Below are 20,823 nucleotides of genomic sequence, written 5' to 3'. Positions count from 1 at the left end.
AAAAGAACCCACCCAGGGGAAGGGGGTTTCCACTCTCCCATGTGCTAAATGCTGTAAAAACCTCACTTGATGGTTGTGTTTTTTGTTACTTTGATCCTATTTTTTAATCTTCTTCAAGTTAGTACAGCCAGTCCTTAGAAAAATAGGTTTGGACGGAACTGTAGTTTGGGCTTTATTATACCTTCCCCAACTGACGTATCTGTCAACTTACAGTCATTTTTAAATATATGTCATTTAAACACTAAGCCTGTTTTCTTCAAATCTGAAGTATTTACTTCAACCAACTAGGAAGCTGTCACTTCTCCCATTACAGTTATGTGACCATTAAGACATCTCCTGTAACATATAGGAAAAGTATTCCCATAATTTAAGAGTGGCTGTATTGATTGTTAAACATCTTCCAATATAAGATTAACCTTTGCTCCAAGGTCAAGCAAATAAATTTCAACCCAGAAGCAACTTTTCTGAGGAAGTTAAAAGCCAGTGAGTGAAGTTAGAATGGAAACTGTATCCTACTGTTCTGTTTCATGCAGTTATGCAGCTGCATAAACAGATGCATAATTGTGTGCCTAAATCTAAGATTCTTTTAAAAAAAAGAAAAACTATCCCTTAAAACCATAAAATAACCTTCAAAATGTAAGCCGACAAATGCAGTGGCATCTGCACATGTCTGTGGGTACAGTGAACAGGTCTGGAAAAGAAACAAATAAAAATTACTCCTATTCATCTCAGTAGAGCAATATTATTAACTAGCATTTGTATTGAAGTACCACTCTGAGGCACCGCTCAGGATCATTGTGCTAGGGATTGTACAACCACAAACAGTAACAATCATTATCCTCAAAGGCTTATGAATCCAAAGAGACTAGATGCAACAAGTGTATTTTTTTTTTAAAATGGAAGGACTGGGAGATGAGGTGAAGGTAACAAATGCAAAATAAGTTATACAGGTTACGTACTGTACAGTTTAGATATCAAAAATTATAGTTATTTCCCTGTTAAAATTTTCACCCCCCAAAAAAAAAACACCCATCAAAAAAACCCTGAGGTATCATCTCCTTTTTTATTGCATGTAGGAGAAATTGTTGTAGACTGCAGTAAGAAGTTGTTCATTACAAAATAAAACCCACATTCCTACCTAGTTAAAGGTAGGAAGAAACAAAGATTTCTTTACCTCCCAGAATCAGAGTCCAAGCTGCCTCCTCACTGCCGAAAGCCAGGTCTGATTCCTCACTTTCCCAGGCACCCTACATCAGAAACCAGCTGTCAACCACTACTAACTGCTCCCTCTTCCCCACTCCAAGAGGTTCTATAATTATGGGCTGTCACGGACTATGAAATCTGGTCTTGTGTGCTTTTACCCTATCCTACAGATTTCACTGGGGAGACAAACGTTTCTCAAATTGGGTGTCCTGACCCAAAAAGGAGTTGTGGGGTGTCACAATGTTATGGGGGGGTGTCATGGTATTGCCACCCTTACTTCCGTGCTGCCTTCAGAGCTAGGCGGCCTGACAGTGGCAGCTGCTGACTGAGGGCCCAGCTCTGGAGGGAGCAGTGCAGAAGTAAAGGATGGCATAGTATAGTACTGTCACTCTACTTCTGCGCTGCTGCTGCTGCTGCTGGCGGCGGCTCTGCCTTCAGAGCTGGGCTCCCAGACAGCAGCTGCCGCTCTCCAACTGCTCAGCTCTGAAGGCAGCTCTGCCGTCAGCAGCAGTGCAGAACTAAGGGTAGCAGTATCGCAACCTCACCTACAATAACCTTGCGACCCCCCCACAACCCCTTTTTGGGTCAGGAACCCTACAATTACAACACCGTGAAATTTCAGATTTAAATAGCTGAAATCATAAAATTTATGATTTTTTAAATCCTACGATCGTGAAACTGACCAAAATGGACCATGAATGTGGTACGGCTCTATCTATAATGTATGCATTGCAACTGAAAATCTGCAACACATTATAAAGTGCAGATGGAGTAAAAAATTGGGTTTAATATCAAACTAAACAAGGGATAGTGTACTGAATTGGGGGGCAGGAAAACATATCAGTATACAATCCACCTAAGATATAAGAACCTTGACAGAAGTATTTCCTGACAGTAAATGCTATAATACATGGAAGTGCTGTTTTTAGATATACTCTTTATGTTCAGATCATCCATGATATAAATTGGTTCTCAATAATCAAATTAGAATTAAGAGAGCCTACGACGTACATACTCCTATACTGCAGAGTTCAAGGTCACTGATCTACAAACACCAAGGTGCACCAGCAAGGCTCTCTGTTGTGGGTGTAAAGCTATAAGGCTAAGGGCACAGATACATTATGGGTGCTATAGCAGCAGCTATGCTGGTGTAGCACCGATAGCAGAGATGCTTCCCATGTCGATGGAAGAGCTTTTTCAGTCAATGTAAGTAATCCAACCCCACAAGAGACAGTGGCTAGGTCAACAGAAGACTTTTTCCATCAACTTAACCATGTCTACAACAGGGCTAAGTCATCTTAACTATGGTACTCAGGGGTGTGAATTTTTCACACGTTGATTGACATGGCTAGGTCAATCTACATTTAAATGTGGACAAGGTCTAAATTAACATGTACCAAGTTACTGGAAAAGCATGTAACATATATAAAAGCTATTACCAGCAGGACAGTGGGGTGGGAGGAGGTATTGTTTCATATTCTCTGTGTATATTTAAAGTCTGCTGCAGTTTCCACGGTATGCATCCGATGAAGTGAGCTGTAGCTCACGAAAGCTCATGCTCAAATAAATTGGTTAGTCTCTAAGGTGCCACAAGTACTCCTTTTCTTTTTGCAAATACAGACTAACACGGCTGTTACTCTGAAACATGTAACATACTGTTACCATGAGCTGACCAAGTAGTTACTTTAAATACTGGTAATTGAAGTTTCTTCTGCTCAGTCTTCAATCATCAGATAATCTCTTCACTGATGTAACTTCGCTGTCCAAAAGGTTATGCCTTGTGTCACTCATAAAACTAAGCAAGGCTTAACACTGGTGGTACTCTCTCTCCAATAAGAGGCAAATATTTTTGTCCTGGATTTGAAAAAAGTCTACTCTCCAGGAGCAAGAACTTTTTCCCCCAAGTTAAGAGGGGGCAAGAACAGAAAGGGCCCAAAACCACTGGTTTCTACATAACTAAGTCTTTAATTTTAAATAGCAGCATAGGTGCCTGTTTTTGAGGATCTGAGCCTAATTACCTTTGAGAATCTGGACCTTAGTTCTGATTCCTTACAATTGCAAAGAAAATCTTATAGCATCAATATGATGCAGTGCTGTCTGTCTAAAAAGATTTATAGGAAGACAGCTCCGGTGCTTCAGCAGTTGCATATACCTTTCTCAGTAAGCAGCAAAACAAAACAAGCATAGTCATTTTCATTGCTACTGTTCACAACTGTCAATTTCACTCTACTGGTCATTAGAAAAGTCAAACAGCAGAGGCAGCCACAAGAGTTATTCATGGGTCTCACTCTGCCCCCAAAACCCCAGAGCTTCCCGGCTGTGGGTGTGGTTTATAGGAAGGAAGAAGCGATGGAGTAGCAGAGGCCATCTTACAGCCTCTCAGCTGAGGGTGGCTTCCTCCTTTGCCCTTCCATCAGCCTTTTCTAGGTTCTTCCTTCTCCCTTCCACACGCAGGAATTTCTGGGGTTTTGAGGGCAGAGTGAGACCACATCCTCTTTAAGCAGCTGGAGGTGAGCAAAAATGGCTTCAACCTAATATTAATTAGCCAAAGACTGCTACAAGAGATGACTTAACCAAGCAGGATACAAAGACAGTTCTTAAGTAGGAATCCTACAGCATGGCCCCCTCCCCCAACCTATGTGGAAGTGGGGCTCTGGGTTGTACACCAGGCCTAATTTTGTCCTTGGCCTCTCATAATGCCAACTCCTAATCTTCCAATACTATTTATGCTGTAAGGTACACACACACCATATCTGTTAAAAATAATCAGACTAGAAATGTGTTAGAATGGACTAAAACATAAAAACTTTATTGGTTTCACATGAGTAAATCTGTGCACAGAATGCAGAAAATAAATTTTAGTACTACTCAATAAAGAACCTGTTCAGCTTGACATTTAGAAAAGCAAATACTCTGCACATCCCCCACACCTCATCTCACTGACTGCCTGCAACTGCACAATTGCAAAGCCTCTAATTTTTTATTTCCTGTAAACATAGGAGCCATGCAAATATACCTTTTAATGAGTTCCAGCTACAGCTCTCCCCGTCAGCACTCCTGACAGAGACTATTTGCAGAAATCTTCATTAATTACTTATCAGAAAACATTAAGCAGAAAGCCAAAAATTCAACAGTAAGTTCTTTGGGGTAAGGAACATCATCTTTTATGTTTGTACAGCATCTAGTACTTTGTGGGTACTTCCAGAAAACTACTGCAACACTTAACCAGTATAAAAACTGCATTTTACAGAAAACAATGATTCATTCTTGCTTCCTTAAGACAACGGCTCCCTTCCCCTTGTCTCCTTTCACGATACCTAGCTCATTTATTTTTAAATCTTCTCTCCCTCTGAAGCGGAGATAGCCATTACATTAAAATAATGACAAATCATACTACGTGAAGGCTATTATGGTTCATACAGCAAGTCCACTGGCACAGCAAAGCAACACGTCAGCATATATTTTACAAATACAGTTATATCTACTTTCTTTATCAAGACTCTTCCCTGTTCAAAAGCAGGAGAGCATGAGGCCTGAATTAGAGAGCTCTTGTGACTTACAGCCTAAAGTGACAGCCACATACACTGCATGAGATAGAAAGATATCACAGTTGGGGAAACAGAGAAAAAAAGTGAAAGGAAAAAAGTCAGAGATCAAGCTCATAATCTCTTTTCAAGCTCTGTCTAATGTATTCAGAGTACTGAAAACTTAAGTAGCATCTCACCCAAGAATCAGTAATCACAAGTTTTTGTCAAGAATTAAGACTTTTTAGAAGTGCTGTTCCCCAGAATACACAGTACAGAAGTTCAGGGAGGCATTTCTGTTGTAGTAAATGGTTTTTGTATATATGTTTATATCTGGTGCATGCACCATCATGAAACACACAATTGGTCAGCTGTATTTGTGACCCTTAGTTTAAAACTGAGAGTAGGGAGGACCTATATGCTTCTATCATTAATTGCAGCTAATTTTTAGACATGGGGAAAAGGTTTCTTGCAGAGAGCATCTGAATGCTAAGATATGTAAATCCTGCATAATGTGGCTTGCTCTTAATAACATTTTGTCAATGTGTGGTTCAAAACATTAGTATCTTCACTTCCCTGGACTCACATCCTAAAGAAATGGTGTATAAAATAGCTACAACATGGTTAGGTGCACATTAGTCAAACTGGCTGCACTTTATGCCAGACTTTCAGCCTGATCCATCACTGAAGTCAACCGGAGTTGGATCATGTCTTTAAAGTATGTAAATTAACTAGCACAACAGACACAGAGAACATTACATGCAAAAGACGATTTAAAAATCCTGTTACTCTACTTTCACTCTCTTGACTCTAGGGATTTAATAGTTTCAACAACTCCAAGAGTCAAAGAGCCTTCCAGAGCAGACAAAACCTGAATTTGTAATTTGTTAAAAACAAGCAAGATTAAAAAAATATATAAACTGGGCCTTCATTATATAAGAAGAGGCAAGAAGAGCACAAACCCAACTTTTTCTCCTCTGCAGTTAACCTTCACAAAAAAGAGAAAAGGATTTTAGGTTTTATACAGTGTTTGCCTTAACTTTTTTTTTTTTTTTTTTAAAGTTCTTAGTCTCAGAGTTGCTAAAAAAGTGAAAGGATCCTTGACAAATAAATAGTATGGGCTGGGAAAGTGTTTCCTTGGACACTCTTTGAACGTGAGAAGACAGAAAAGCTTTTAAACACAACAAGGAATTTTCAGATCTTTGGTTCCCAATTTAAGATAGTCCCCCTGCAACCCGTGGTTAAAAGCAGGAAAAACACTCAATTCGTTGCTGTCATTTGTATCTAGCTGTCTAAGCACTGGTTCCCTTTATTCACAGCTCTTAGTTAGCTTTTCTTTTCTCCAAAAGAAGGACTCTGTCACATCTTAAATACTTGAAGCAGTGATACTCAGACTTCAGTTGTTCAAGAGCCAAATTAGCAATCAACATTACCCAAGAGAGTCACAGTAGTAGTAGTACTTTATTTTTTTTAATTAATTTTCTTGGTTATTCTAAGTATTATTATATCAACTACACTGGTTAATAACATAGTACAGTAAAAGCTGGGTTATTCTGCATGTTAACCAGAAACCTCTAGAAACTGGCATTTCTGATATCCATTAAAAGTCTGGTTGGCACCGGCAGGCTCCCTACCTGGCGACATATCCCTGCTGCTCTTTGGCAAAGAAACAGCCACGGGGGCTCTGTCCCCGCCCCAAGCGCTGGCTCCACAGCTTCCATTGGCCGGGAACCACGACCAATGGGAGCTGCGCGGGCAGAGGCAGCATGAAGAGCCACCTGACCACCCCTCCATCTAGAAGCAGCAGGGACATGTCACCGCTTGCGGGGAGCCACCCGAGGTGAGCACTGCCCAGATCCAGCACCCCGAAACCCTCCCATGTCCCCTCCCACACCCAAACTCCCTCCCACAGCCTGTGCCCTGCATTCCCCTCCCTCCATTGGTAAGCATAACTCTTAGTTAACCGGAATTTTGACTTACCAGCACCCCCCATTCCCCGAACATGCCAGATAAAGCTTTTACTGTAAAAGCATCCTGACTGGTTAATAATTAAATCACAGTGTTTAAATATTACGTACTGCAAAGAGCCACTTGCAGCTCCCAAGCCCCAGTCTGAGTATCACTGACTTAAAGCCTAACAGCTCACAAGTTACCATAACCATAGATGGGAACAAGCATCCAGCACCCCTTTGCAACACCTCCCTTTTCCCCAGCTAGAAGCATTTTTAACAGGCAATGAACTAAGATGGACTAGAATCCTGCTTGTCAAGTGCTACTGTAGGTTTCAAAGACTAAAATACTGCATAGTACATACCAGATAGGCATGTGGCAAACCAGTTTACAGCAGAGGCTAAAGAGTTTTTAGGAAAATTAGTACATGGCTGAAAGAACATTTGTAGGTGTTTGCATTGGATTCAGAGAAGCTCCTATTTTCTAAAGATATCACAAGTCAATGAAATGAAAGCGTGTTTGTTTTCGGTTTAAGCCCTGTGCTTAAGGAAGCAGGGCTATCAATTTCAGATTCCTGCCAGCTCACAAGAACTGAGTTGGCAAGGAGAGCAAAGGAATGGAACTAAATACATCCTCACCACAACATTTGTAGTGAGCAGACAACTGTCCAACTGCTGATGTTTTTAAGAACTGCTACAGCCCTTATTTCAAAGATCTGACAGATTTAAGGAGAATAAAAATGAGGTTAACATCAAAGTGAGTTTTACTTGGGAGCTAATCATACAAGTCAGGTTTTGTCCAGTGTTAATTTCCATTTTAATTTATCTCCAGGGATTAAAATAAAACATCTAAGGTTTCAGCCAAAAGAGCCCTCTCATGAAAATTAATGTTTTGAGATTTTTTTCTGTCCTCGGTTTGAACAGCTCTATGTTTTGCTTTAAATACACACATATAAGCAGATGAATTTCTAATAAAAAGTGATAGGTTCAACTCTTTTAAGTTTTTTTTTTTAAATCTACCTTTAGAGAACACTGGTGGGGGGGGGGGGTAATTTGTTTTTTGCAGCTTTCCTGAACACGGTGATTTATACAGATTGTTTTAAAACAAATATTATAGGGCTTCTGCACAGTGGACTGAGAATTAAAAGATTAACAGTATTTCATTAAACTACTAAGTATTAAACATACTTGTGAGTGTATCTAAAAGAGTCTTTCAAATAGACATTTCTAATAAATATATAGGAGGTTCAGTGGTGATATACAACAGTTTATAATCCTTGGGAAATTTAAGTTTTGTTCCCCTGGGGGAATTAAACTGTTAATCAGGAGACTCCCTTCCCAGTTCTAAGAAAAGGAGATTACTGACAACAGAGAAAACTAGGTTTTTAAAACTGTATTCTGTATTTTTAAAAGGGCTTATTAGTATGTTATCTTGATTCCCAGTTTCAGCTTAAATATGCCTTGCTCATTAAGCCTCCAATGACGATGCATCCCGCATGACAATTCACTACTCTTCATTTTCTCTAAATTTTGCAGAGCAAAACATTTTCTTAGTCTGATTAATACATCAGCAGATACGTTTACCTAAAACTGAACGAGGCACCACACTGAGTGCCAAGTGACAACCACCCATGATGATATCACGTGCAAAGTCACACAACCCTCAACTATTTTCCCCATGGGTCTAACCACCTTCTACACAGGTTTCAACAAGTAAAGTGCCCCAGTTTTTAGTGATTTATCCACCCAGCCCCCCTGCCAAAAGGGTAATTCCACAACCCCAGCGACATCCCTCCCAATCCCAACAACGTTACCCGCCCAGTTGGTTATGCTGACGTCCTTCGCAGATCAAACACGGTTTGAAGTTGAGGTCGGCCAGTGCTAGCGCACGAGCAAGCGCCACACAAAGGCGCGGGGGGCGACCGCCCCGCAGGGACAGGCTGCAGAGACGCGAACGCCTCTGTCCCCGCAGCGCCGCGCCGGGCGCGACCCTGGCCGGGCTCTTGCGGCTGAGCGGCGAGGACGGCAGTTAACGAGGCGCCCCGTTGCCTCCCCCCGGACCCCTCAGCGACACGGTGCGGGGTGGGATGGGGGCGGCGCTGGCCAGGAGGGACCCCCGCAGTGCGGGCAGCGCCGGGCTCCGCCATGGCAGCCGAGGGGTCTGGAGCAGCAGCCCAGGGGCCGGCTCGCTCGCAGCCCGGCAGCGCCGGGGCGGATTCCAACGGTTGGGAGAAGCCCCAGCAGAGTCGCCGCCGCCTGAGCACCCCGGTACCACCCCAGTTAGTGCCCCGGGCGGGCAGCGCGTCCCAGACCGCGGCTCTCACCTCCCCAAGCGACACCCGGGAGCGCCCGGCCGTTACCCGCGTGTGACGAAAAGGCGCGCGCGGCCCTGGCCGGCTATAGGGGATCGTGCCCGGGACGCCTCCTGCCCTGCTCCTGGGTTCGGGCTCCCGTCCCCGGACCCCGCCGCGGCGCAGCGTCGCTGTTTGATCCCCTCAGCAGCCGCGCCGCCTTAGCCCTGGACCAGCCGGGCAGGGCCCACGCGCAGCCACGCCCCCTTCTGGTCACGTGACAGGGCCTGGCCGGACTCATTGGCACAGAGCCGGGGAGGGCGGGGTGCGGGTTTGACAGCTCCTCGCCCCGCTCCCAGCCCCCTGCAGATCCGTTAGCCCTGGTCCCCGCCTGTGCCTGCGCTTCCCTAGGACAGCCTCGCACCCACCCCCACCCGGCTCCCCCGCTACAGCCGGGCACGCATCCCTCGGCCGCCCACAGCCACAACAACCCCAGCTGCAGCCCGGCGCACACCCCTCGGGCTCCCTCAACCGCCGCTGCAGCCCGGCGCACACCCCTCGGGCTCCCTCAACCGCCGCTACAGCCCGGCGAAAACCACTCGGTCTCCCTCTACTGCCGCTACAGCCCGGCGCACACCCCTGGGGCTCCCTCAACCCCCGCTACAGCCCGGCGCACACCCTGGGACTCCCTCAAACCCCGCTACAGCCCGGCGCACACCCCTCGGGCTCCCTCAACCGCCGCTACAGCCCGGCGCACACCCCGGGGCTCCCTCAACCGCCGCTACAGCCCGGCGCACACCCCTGGGGCTCCCTCAACCCCCGCTACAGCCCGGCGCACACCCCTCGGGCTCCCTCAACCCCCGCTACAGCCCGGCGCACACCCCTCGGGCTCCCTCAACCCCCGCTACAGCCCGGCGCACACCCCTCGGGCTCCCTCAACCCCCGCTACAGCCCGGCGCACACCCCTCGGGCTCCCTCAACCCCCGCTACAGCCCGGCGCACACCCCTCGGGCTCCCTCAACCGCCGCTACAGCCCGGCGCACACCCCTGGGGCTCCCTCAACCCCCGCTACAGCCCGGCGCACACCCCTCGGGCTCCCTCAACCGCCGCTACAGCCCGGCGCACACCCCTCCGGCTCCATCAACCTCAGCTGCTGGCCAGTACACACCCCTCGGGCTCCCACAGCCACAACACCTCCTGCTACAGCCTGGCACACACCCCTCAGGCTCTCACAGCTCCACACCCACACACCCCCAGCCAGGACCGGATTATGACATTCTGAGGCCCTAAACCAGGGTTTCTCAAACCAGGGTTTGTGAGGTTATTAGGTGGGGAAGTCACACGCTATCAGCTTCCACCCCAAACCGCGCTTTTCCTCCAGCATTTATAATGGTGTTAAACATATAAAAATGTGTGTTTAATTCATAAGGGGGGTTGCACTCAGAGGCTTCGTATGTGAAAGGTATCACCAGTACAAAAGTTTGAGAATCACTGCCCTAAACTATGTCAAGGGTAAGAGGCCCCATACCATAAAAAAATGAATTTATTATTGTCACAGAAAGGATACTGAATATATAAACACGAAAGCTTTATATTTGCATATATACAAAGACAAGGTTGTAAAAACAGAATAATAATCTTCATTTTCAGCAGCCTTCTGTAATGATAACATGACAGAAATAAATTTTAGACAAATTCTTTGAACTAATTTTGTATGTAAGTAACTTAGAAGTAAACAATACAATATAAAATATAGCAAATAAAAAAATACAGTAAATAATGCAATTTACTAGAAGAGTTCTCAGGAAATTTTTCTTCGCTGTTGGGGCATCTAAATTGTGGGATTCCTTGTCTTAATACGCAATGAGACTCTTAAGAGGATATAAGATGGCAATAGAGGATGCAAGAGTCAATATAAGATATAGGATGCGGATAACTCACAAGCATAAAGCTCAACTATTAGTTATATTGATATGAATTACACCCAGGTAATAAGCAAAACATCAGAAAATTGTATGTGGATTGTATTTTTCCAATAAATTGTTTTGTTTTGTTTTTATAGATGGTTATGCTGAATTACCTAATATTGGTGGTAAAATTAATAGAAAAAAGTTTTTATTGAAACCAATAAAATAAACATATTATAAATATTGAGATGTATATATCTATACAATAACAAATAATATAATATATATATGCCGAAAACCTGTGTTATTTTATCAAGGTATTTCTGTGAAAGTTAGTGCTATTTTGTCTATGTTCTCACACGAAAACAAGAGAGGATATATATATATTTTTTTAACACCAGGAATAAAGAAAGAAAGTTATCCTTCTTTTCATGTGAATAAATGAAAAAACGCTTGATTAATTTTGACGGGTTTCAGAGTAGCAGCCGTGTTAGTCTATATCCACAAAAAGAAAAGGAGTACTGCTGGCACCTTAGAGACTAACAAATTTATTTGAGCATAAGCTTTCATGAGCTACAGCTCACTTCATCGGATGCAGTCAGTGGAAATTACAGTGGGGAGATTTATATACATAGAGAACATGAAACAATGGGTGTTACCGTACACACTGTAACGAGAGTGATCAGGTAAGGTGAGCTATTACCAGCAGGAGAGCAGGGTGGGGAAGGGACCTTTTGTAGTGATAATCAAGATGGGCCATTTCCAGCAGTTGACAAGAACATCTGAGGAACAGTCGGCGGGGGGGGGGGGAGGGAATAAACATGGGGAAATAGTTTTACTTTGTATAATGACCCATCCACTCCCAGTCTTTATTCAAGCCTAAGTTAATTGTACCCAGTTTGCAAATTAATTCCAATTCAGCAGTCTCTCGTTGGATTCTGTTTTTGAAGTTTTTTTGTTGAAGAATTGCAACTTTTAGGTCTGTAATTGAGTGACCAAAGAGATTGAAGAGTTCTCCCACTGGTTTTTGAATGTTATAATTCTTGACTGCTGATTTGTGTCCATTTATTCTTTTACATAGAGACTGTCCAGTTTGACCAATGTACATGGCAGAGGGGCATTGCTGGCACATGATGGCATATATCACACTGGTAGATGTGCAGGTGAACGAGCCTCTGATAGTGTGGCTGATGTGATTAGGCCCTATGATGGTGTCCCCTGACTAGATATGTGGACACAGTTGGCAATGGGCTTTGTTGCAAGGATAGGTTCCTGAGTGAGTGGTTCTGTTGTGTGGTGTGTGGTTGCTGGTGAGTATTTGTTTCAGGTTGGGGGGCTGTCTGTAAGCAAGGACTGGCCTGTCTCCCAAGATCTGTGAGAGTGATGGGTCGTCCTTCAGGATAGGTTGTAGATCTTCGATGGTGCATTGGAGAGGTTGTAGTTGGGGACTGAAGGTGATGGCTAGTGGCGTTCTGTTATTTTCTTTGTTGGGCCTGTCCTGTAGTAGGTAACTTCTGGGTACTCTTCTGGCTCTGTCAATCTGTTTCTTCACTTCAGCAGGTGGGTATTGTAGTTGTAAGAATGCTTGATAGAGATCTTGTAGGTGTTTGTCTCTGTCTGAGGGGTTGGAGCAAATGCGGTTGTATCGTAGAACTTGGCTGTAGACAATGGATCGTGTGGTGTGGTCTGGATGAAAGCTGGAGGCACTTAGGTAGGCATAGCGGTCGGTAGGTTTCGGGTACAGGGTTGCGTTTATGTGACCATCGCTTATTAGCACTGTAGTGTCCAGGAAGTGGATCTTTTGTGTGGACTGGTCCAGGCTGAGGTTGATATTGGGATGGAAATTGTTGAAATCATGGTGGAATTCCTCAAGGGCTTCTTTTCCATGGGTCCAGATGATGAAGAGGTCATCAATGTAGCGCAAGTAGAGTAGGGGCATTAGGGGATGAGAGTTGAGGAAGCGTTGTTCTAAGTCAGACATAAAAATGTTGGCATACTGTGGGGCCATGTGGGTATCCATAGCAGTGCCACTGATTTGAAGGTATACATTGTCCAGAAATGTGAAATAGTTATGGGTGAGGACAAAGTCACGAAGTTCAGCCACCAGGTTTGCTGTGACATTATCAGGGATACTGTTCCTGAAGGCTTGTAGTCCATCTTTATGTGGAATGTTGGTGTAGAGGGCTTCTGCATCCATAGTGGCTAGGATGGTGTTTTCAGGAAGATCACCGATGGATTGTAGTTTCCTCAGGAAGTCAGTGGTGTCTCAAAGATAGCTGGAAGTGCTGGTAGCATAGGGCCTGAGGAGGGAGTCTACATAGCCAGACAATCCTGCTGTCAGGGTGCCAATGCCTGAGATGATGGGGCGTCCAGGATTTCCAGGTTTATGGATTTTGGGTAGCAGATAGAATACCCCTGTTCAGAGTTCCAGACGTATGTCTGTGCGGATTTGTTCTTGTGCTTTTTCAGGGAGTTTTCTGAGCAAATGGTGTATTTTCTTTTGGTAACCCTCAGTGGGATCAGAGGGTAATGGCTTGTAGAAAGTGGTGCTGGAGAGCTGCCTAGCAGCCTCTTGTTCATATTCCGACCTATTCATGATGACGATACCCTCCCCGCTACCCACCCCCCCGCCCCCGCTCTCCTGCTGGTAATAGCTCACCTTACCTGATCACTATCGTTACAGTGTGTATGGTAACACCCATTGTTTCATGTTCTCTATGTATATAAATCTCCCCACTGTATTTTCCACTGAATGCATCCGATGAAGTGAGCTGTAGCTCACGAAAGCTTATGCTCAGATAAATTTGTTAGTCTCTAAGGTGCCACAAGTACTCCTTTTCTTTTTGATTAATTTTGTTAGGGAAATACAAACTTTATCCAGACTATATATAAAATATATAAACAAATGTTTATTCTGATTTAATTTTTGCTATGAAACAGTGAGTTGTTGGGATTTTTCTTTTGCCATACTATAAAAATACAATGTATTATGCATATGATATGTGACTTATAAGTCTATATAAGAATTTTTACATAGCATACTACCGATAATAAAATATTATCTTGCGCACTCCAAATCCACTGAGCAGAAAATCCCAGTCTTTTTTCTAAGCAGACATCTCTCTTTGCCTTCACTTCTCTATCCTCTGTCTCCCCCAGAACCACTAATTAATCTCACGTAAACACCTCAGATACACAGAGTGACAACAAGCTCTATATGCAAAAGAGAGAGAAAGAATTTATCAGAAAAAAAGACTGGTAATCTCTAGACAGGCATTAGGAAAGAGAGAAAAACTAGCCTGTATTCAAGCAAATATAATGAATATTATCGGCTTTAATAGCCTATAAATCATATATGCACATAGTTTGAAATAATTTGCTCACCAAGTACTCAGAAAAATGTTATATATATGTATATCTGCCTTCACTTCTCTCAAAACCCTCTATTTATCCTTTCGTCAGCACTCTCTGATATGTACTGTGAAGGTTCCAGAAACTGACGGAGGGAAGCCAACACAAATTTATCCTCCTCAAGATCCACTTGACCCAAGTCCATAACACAATCAACTGCAAACTCAGCCATGTAAAGCATGGATAGCGCATGAAGCAGAAAGCAGTGTGCACCCGAAAATACACAATTGTACGTATGTAAAGATCAAAAGAAGAAAGACCACACTAACATATAAGTATGAGCTTGGCAGGATTGTTTCATGACACTGCCGTCTCCGACCTCACATTTTTTACGATTTTATTGGCAGTGAGAGTATTTGTTTATTTAAATAAATTATGAAGGCACGGTCAGAATTTTACCAGTAGCAGCTGGCCAACAAAACGCTGCTTGAGGAGACTGATAGCAGACTTACTCATAGAAATCTCATTTTACCAGTGCAATTATCATTTTTTTCTCAGCCCTGGCCACCCACCTGTCAATAATAAATAATTAGTGAAGGGTGAGGGTAGGTGTCAAGGTTCCTTCCCCACTCTGAACTCTAGGGTACAGATGTGGGGACCTGCATGAAAAACCCCCTAAGCTTATTTTTACTAGCTTAGGTTAAAACTTCCCCAAGGTACAAACTATTTTACCTTTTGCCCTTGGACTTAATTGCTGCCACCACCAAGCGTCTAACAAATATATAACAGGGAAAGAGCCCGCTTGGAAACGTCTTTCCCCCCCAAATCCTCCCAAACCCTACCCCGCCTTTCCTGGGGAAGGCTTGATAAAAATCCTCACCAATTTGCATAGGTGAACACAGACCCAAACCCTTGGATCTTAAGAACAATGAAAAGGCAATCAGGTTCTTAAAAGAAGAATTTTAATTGAAGTAAAAGAATCACCTCTGTAAAATCAGGATGGTAAATACTTTACAGGGTAATCAGATTCAAAACACAGAGAATCTCTCTAGGCAAAACCTTAAGTTACAAAAAGACACAAAACCAGGAATATACTTTCCATTCAGCACAGCTTATTTTACCAGCCATTTAAACAAAACAGAATCTAACGCATATCTAGCTAGATTACTTTACAGACTCCATTCCTTTTCCATTCCTGGCAAAAACAACACACAGATGGAAAGAACCTTTGTTTCTCCCCCCCTCCAGCTTTGAAAGTATCTTGTCTCCTCAATGGTCATTTTGGCCAGGTGCCAGCGAGGTTATCCTAGCTTCTTAACCCTTTACAGGTGAAAGGGTTTTTCCTCTGGCCAGGAGGGATTTTAAAGGTGTTTACCCTTCCCCTTATATTTATGACAGTAGGGTTAGGGTATTTGTATAGCCAGATGTGTATATTTGTCATATTTGAACTAAAATGCCTATATTTAGAGAGAATCTTCTTTTTTGCATATCTCCTTTATTTATCAACTGATTTCGATAAAATTTGAAATGGAGTCTTTTTTTATTTTTTAGAGGGCCCTCATATTCTGAGGCCCTAAGCTGTAGTGTTAGTTTATACCTTAATCCAGCACTGCCCCCAGCTACATCCCACAAACACCCCTCAGGCTCCCGCAGCCACAACACCCGAAGCTACAGCCTGGCACACACCCCTCAGGCTCTCGCAGCTCCACCCCGCACCTAGCTACAGCCTGGCACACACCCCTCTAAATAAGAGAGCCAGACTACATCCCTCACAAAATACCCTTTACCCTAAGGTACAGTAGTCTAAGACCCAGGAAGACAGAGCATTAGTTTAAGTCATCGTCTACTGGCAACTGTTAATATTTTGGTGCAACTCAAAGCCCTTATTATTGACCATGGTCCCATATTCCACCTTTAGGACAGATAGCTGTGATTCCACTCATTTCACAAATAAAGTAAGCTCTGGGACTAGAAGCCAAGTGTCTGTTAGGGCAGATACAAATCCTGCCCACTCAGCTATGTTGCCTGTCAGAATGTGTTACCCACATAACTTCTCTGTTACTCACACATTCTAGGGGCACTCATCTTTACCCAGTTCCTAGGGCTCCAGGCATAACCCTCTTAATATAGGCACCCACCCTTACCCCGTTCCTAGGTCTCAGGGTGTAACCTTATGCTCTAGCGCAGTGGTTCCCAAACTTGTTCCGCCACTTGTGCAGGGAAAGCCCCTGGTGCGCCGGGCCAGTTTGTTTACCTGCCATATCTGCAGGTTCGGCCGATCGCAGCTCCCAGTGGCCGCGGTTCGCTGCTCCAGCCCAATGGGAGCTGCTGGAAGCGGCGCGGGCTGAGGGACGTACTGGCTGCTGCTTCCAGCAGCTCCCATTTGCCTGGAGCAGCGAACCGCGGCCACTGGGAGCCGTGATCAGTCGAACCTGTGGACGCGGCAGGTAAACAAACTGGCCCGGCCTGCCAGGGGCTTTCCCTGCACAAGCGGTGGAACAAGTTTGGGAACCACTGCTCTAGGACATCCACCTTTACCCTTCTGTGGGCTCAAGGCATAACCCTGTTAATTAAGGCACCCATGCTTACCCTGTTCCTAGGGCTCAGAGCATAATCTTACGCTCTTGGACACCCACCTTTACCCTTCAATGGGCTCCAGGAGTAACCCTGTTAATTTAGGTACACGCCTCACCCTTCCTTGGGTTCAGGGCATAACCTTACACTCTGTGGGTCTGCAGGGTCTTTTACCAGTGAAAGAGCCTTACATGTAATATCCTACTTATCCTCAATTTATTAACAATCATCAAAACAGAATGCACACGCACATACGATGCTCGCCGCTCCCAATAATGCAGATGAATTTTTCTTGATGACCAGTCAGGATTAGGTCATCTGGGGGATTCCAGCTTCTGCGCCGTGTCATTAGTAGAGTATTGAGGTCTGGCAGCTCTGATCTTGGGGCTGTGTCCTCGAGTTGGTTCCTAAAGAACTTCCTTTTGGACCCCAGTTTATATAGTGAAACTCAAGTCTTGCTTAGCTGTACCTTAACCATTCATTTTACTAAAATCTTACTGAACAATTTTCTAACCAATCCGATCATATTGTAAAACAATCCTTTAACCAATTATACCCCACCACCTTAATTGATTTACACCTAGAAAAATTAATTATGCAACAGACAGAAACAATCAAAGAACCAGACAGAGACCATACAGATAAACAATAGAGAAGTAAGGACCATAAATGCAAAACAAGAGAAGTGTAGATTTTATAATCACAACTGTTGATAAGTGATTTCTTTCCAGACAGAATGCCATCAGACAAAGTTTTCTTTAACCATCTTAAGATCTGTTTCTTTATCTGGTGATGGTGGATACTATTAGGACAGGCTCAGCTTCTTAACAGCCCAATATTACATTGTTTTAATGTAATTTAGATGGAATGGGAGGATGTGATTTTTAGCTCATGGCTGCTGCTCTCCTAATATGGCCGCAGACAAAGGCCTCAGACCTTACAATATGGCTACAGGAAAAGGCCTTATCCTTACAAATGAATGTGCCAAATCTATGTGCTTGACTATCCTATCTGCTGTGTTGCCACCTGCTGTGATTTTAGCTCCTGATGGCACCAGTCTGATAGCTCCAGGCCTCATGCCATTTCCAGCCTGATAGATTGCCTTCCACTCTATGGAAGAGCAGCCAATCAGGGCTGCTGCAGGAAGCAGGGAGAGCTCTCTTCCCTCTCTCAAGAGGTGAGAGGAGTTTTTGGGTAGGGAAGAGGGAGTTGCAGAAACCATTCTCCCAAGAGGAGGAGTGAGCATAAAGAGCCCAGTAGTTCAGGGTGGGTCTGCTCCTTCCCCTCCCACTCCGCCTGTGGAAGACTGGCCAGTCTACTTTCTGCTCCTTCCTCCACCCTCCCCTCTTCATTCCCACAACACTAGGCCTGGGAAGGGGGGAGAGGAGGTGAAGAATCCCTGGATCTGCTCCTTTCTGCCATGGGAAGGGGAAGAGGGGGTTAAGATCCCATGGAGCTGCCCCCTCTCCCAGGTTATGGAAGACAGAAAAAAAGGACCTTGCATCAGCTGTCCCCCTAGGCCTGGGAGAGGGGGTGAAGAATCCCTGGAACTGTAGGAGGAGCAGAGAAGGGGCTGGGGGAGCAGAACTTTTGAGGGGTTGTAGGGATGCATATTTAATTGCTGGGCTGGGAGTGGCAAAACCAATTACCTGTACAGCAAAGTGTTCCACTGATTGTTCCAGTGGAACTGATTGTTTTGTGAGCAATGCTAAGAGTGGACTGCAGAGAGTAACTGATTAACTCCAAAAGTGGTTTCCCATTAGTAATGAGAACAGGCAAAAAAGCACTCATCTGCTTTATCAGCTTCTGCAGTTACAGAGAAGAACTGGATTTCAGCTTTTAAAAAAAATCCTTTTCAGATTGAGAACGTGAACCACAAGCTTTGATGAACATATGAAATGGAAACCATTTTATAAGGAAGCAAGTGATGAATAGCCTTACTGAAAATAAAAGTGCGTTGATGTATTTCATTTTTCATATTTGTTTTTAGATTTTGTCAATTCCTCATTCAAATGCTAGGGTTGAGCAAGGTTTCTAGCATGTGAATGAAAAATGAATGTGAAAATTAAAAAAAAATAATTTGGTATTTGTCATAGAGACAAAAACTAATTCCATGAATTCCCTGGCAGGGCAGTAGAGCATCCATACCGCTTCAGAAACTGATGTTTCTTCTAGTCTCTTTCTCATTTACTTATCCAATTAAACCAACAACATGTGTGTTACCATGAGCTAACACAGAGCTGGTTTATAGTGATCCATCCTTTAATAACCCTGGAAGCATGTTATCTCAGGGTAATGCAAACATCAGCATTTTTGCTGAATATATAGTTGTGAGTTCACACACTGGGTTCCGGGGGGAAGTGGTGAGAGGGGATACTTATCCAGCTGGGAGCCCTAATTACCACAGCCTAGATGGATTCTCACTCATGTAGCTAGGCTGCAAGGATGCCCTATCACTGGTGCTTCCAGCTGTCACGAGCAGCTCTTGTTTACTAGCAAATCAGCAACTCTCTGCCTCACCCTCTTGCTGTTCCCCCTGCTGGAGAAGGAGCAGGTGGCAGCACAGCATTGAAAGACGGAAACACTGTATCTATATTTTTACTGGCACCTTTATCCTGCATAGGAAGAGATATGGACATGGTAACCTCATAGGTCTTTTCCATCTCTAACTTATCTGAATCTCTGCTATTTTTAAAGGAAGTGTTATGCTGTAGTGGGGGAGATATTTAGAGTGTAGGGCAGAGATCCTTCTCTCCTCCACAGCAGGGCTTCCCTCCTCTGCTGAATATCCTTATAGTGAAGGCATACAGCTGTGACCTTTCAACAGGAAAGGAAGTTAACTCTTTCCCTGCCAACCAAGGAAGCTGAAGAGCTCTGTGTAAGACCAACAGAAATTGGTCCAATAAAACAGCAGTTCTCAAAGGGCCTCGAGCCCTTTCAGGGGAGCTGGGGGACCCCACAACTGGAACCCAAAGCCTGACCCTCGGTGCCTCCCTGGCCGCAGGACTGAAACCCTGAGCCCTGGTGCCCCCTGCCATGGGGCTGAAGCCCTGAGCTGCAGCACCCTCCATCATCGGGCTGAAGCTGGGAGTCCTGGCACTGAAGCTGGAAGCCTTGGGGCCCTCCCGCCACGGGGCTGAAGCCAGGAGTCCTGGCATCCCACGCTGTGGGCTGAAGCCCTGAGCACTGGTTGCCACCATCCGCGCAGTGCCAGAGAGAACAGTCCCGAGGGCAGCTCCACACACACCCCCACTTCCTCCTCTCCCTGCCCATAAGGCCCCATCCCTTGGCCAGGTCGGAGTGGGAAGCTGCAGGCGGGCAGTGCAGGCAGCTGCTGCTCTGGCTGGTGCCATGGAGCGGGCAGCCGCATTGTTCCATCTCTGGCTGCTGGTGACCGGGGTTGTGGCTGCCCCTCAGCTTACACAGCTAGTAAGGGCCACCCAGGCAGGGGGACACGGCTCTGGGGAGCCCTTGGGGAGCACTGACCACAGGGGAGCCCTCCTGGTGCACAGCCCTTAGCTACCCCCTCCCTGCACCCTGAGCTACCTCCCTGACTGCACACAGCAACTAGCTGCTCCCCTCCCTACATCTTGAGCTGCCCCCACTGCCTGCACACAACCCTAGCTACCCCCTCCTGCACCCTGAGCTACCCCCTGCCTGCACACAGCCCCTAGCTACTCCCCTCCCGGCACCCTGAGCTACCCCCACTGCCTGCACACAGCCCCTAGCTACTTCCCTTCCTGCACCCTGAGTTACAACCCCCCCCCACAGCTCTAGCTACCCCCTCATTGTACCCTGAGCAGTTTTCAAAATTTTTGAGCCGAACCCCCACCACTCACAACCCAGACAGGCTCAGTGGTCTGCTGAGGTGAGTCAGTGGGTGGAGGTGGTGCTGTCTCCCTGGACACTGCCGTGTCCCACCCACCTCGTCTCTCTAATATCCTATGACCAACATAGATACAACAACCCTGCAAATAATCAAGGAACTGACAGACATGTACATCCAGTCACAAGCTGTGACAAA

General features: G+C 45.1%; 1 protein-coding gene across 1 annotated transcript in view; it reads right to left on the bottom strand.

Annotated features, from left to right (window-relative positions):
* Positions 1 to 9,182, bottom strand: part of OSBPL8 (oxysterol binding protein like 8) — a 190,503-nt gene extending 181,321 nt beyond the window's left edge. The window contains exon 1 of the mRNA XM_077832720.1: positions 9,001 to 9,182. The gene's annotated coding sequence lies outside the window, so the exon portion shown is untranslated. The remainder of the gene's footprint in view (positions 1 to 9,000) is intronic.
* Between the last annotated feature and the right edge of the window lie 11,641 nt (positions 9,183 to 20,823).

Source organism: Eretmochelys imbricata, chromosome 1, assembly GCF_965152235.1.
Source record: "Eretmochelys imbricata isolate rEreImb1 chromosome 1, rEreImb1.hap1, whole genome shotgun sequence".
Classification (NCBI taxonomy): Eukaryota; Metazoa; Chordata; order Testudines; family Cheloniidae; genus Eretmochelys; species Eretmochelys imbricata.
This window is presented reverse-complemented; position numbering and strand designations above follow the sequence as displayed.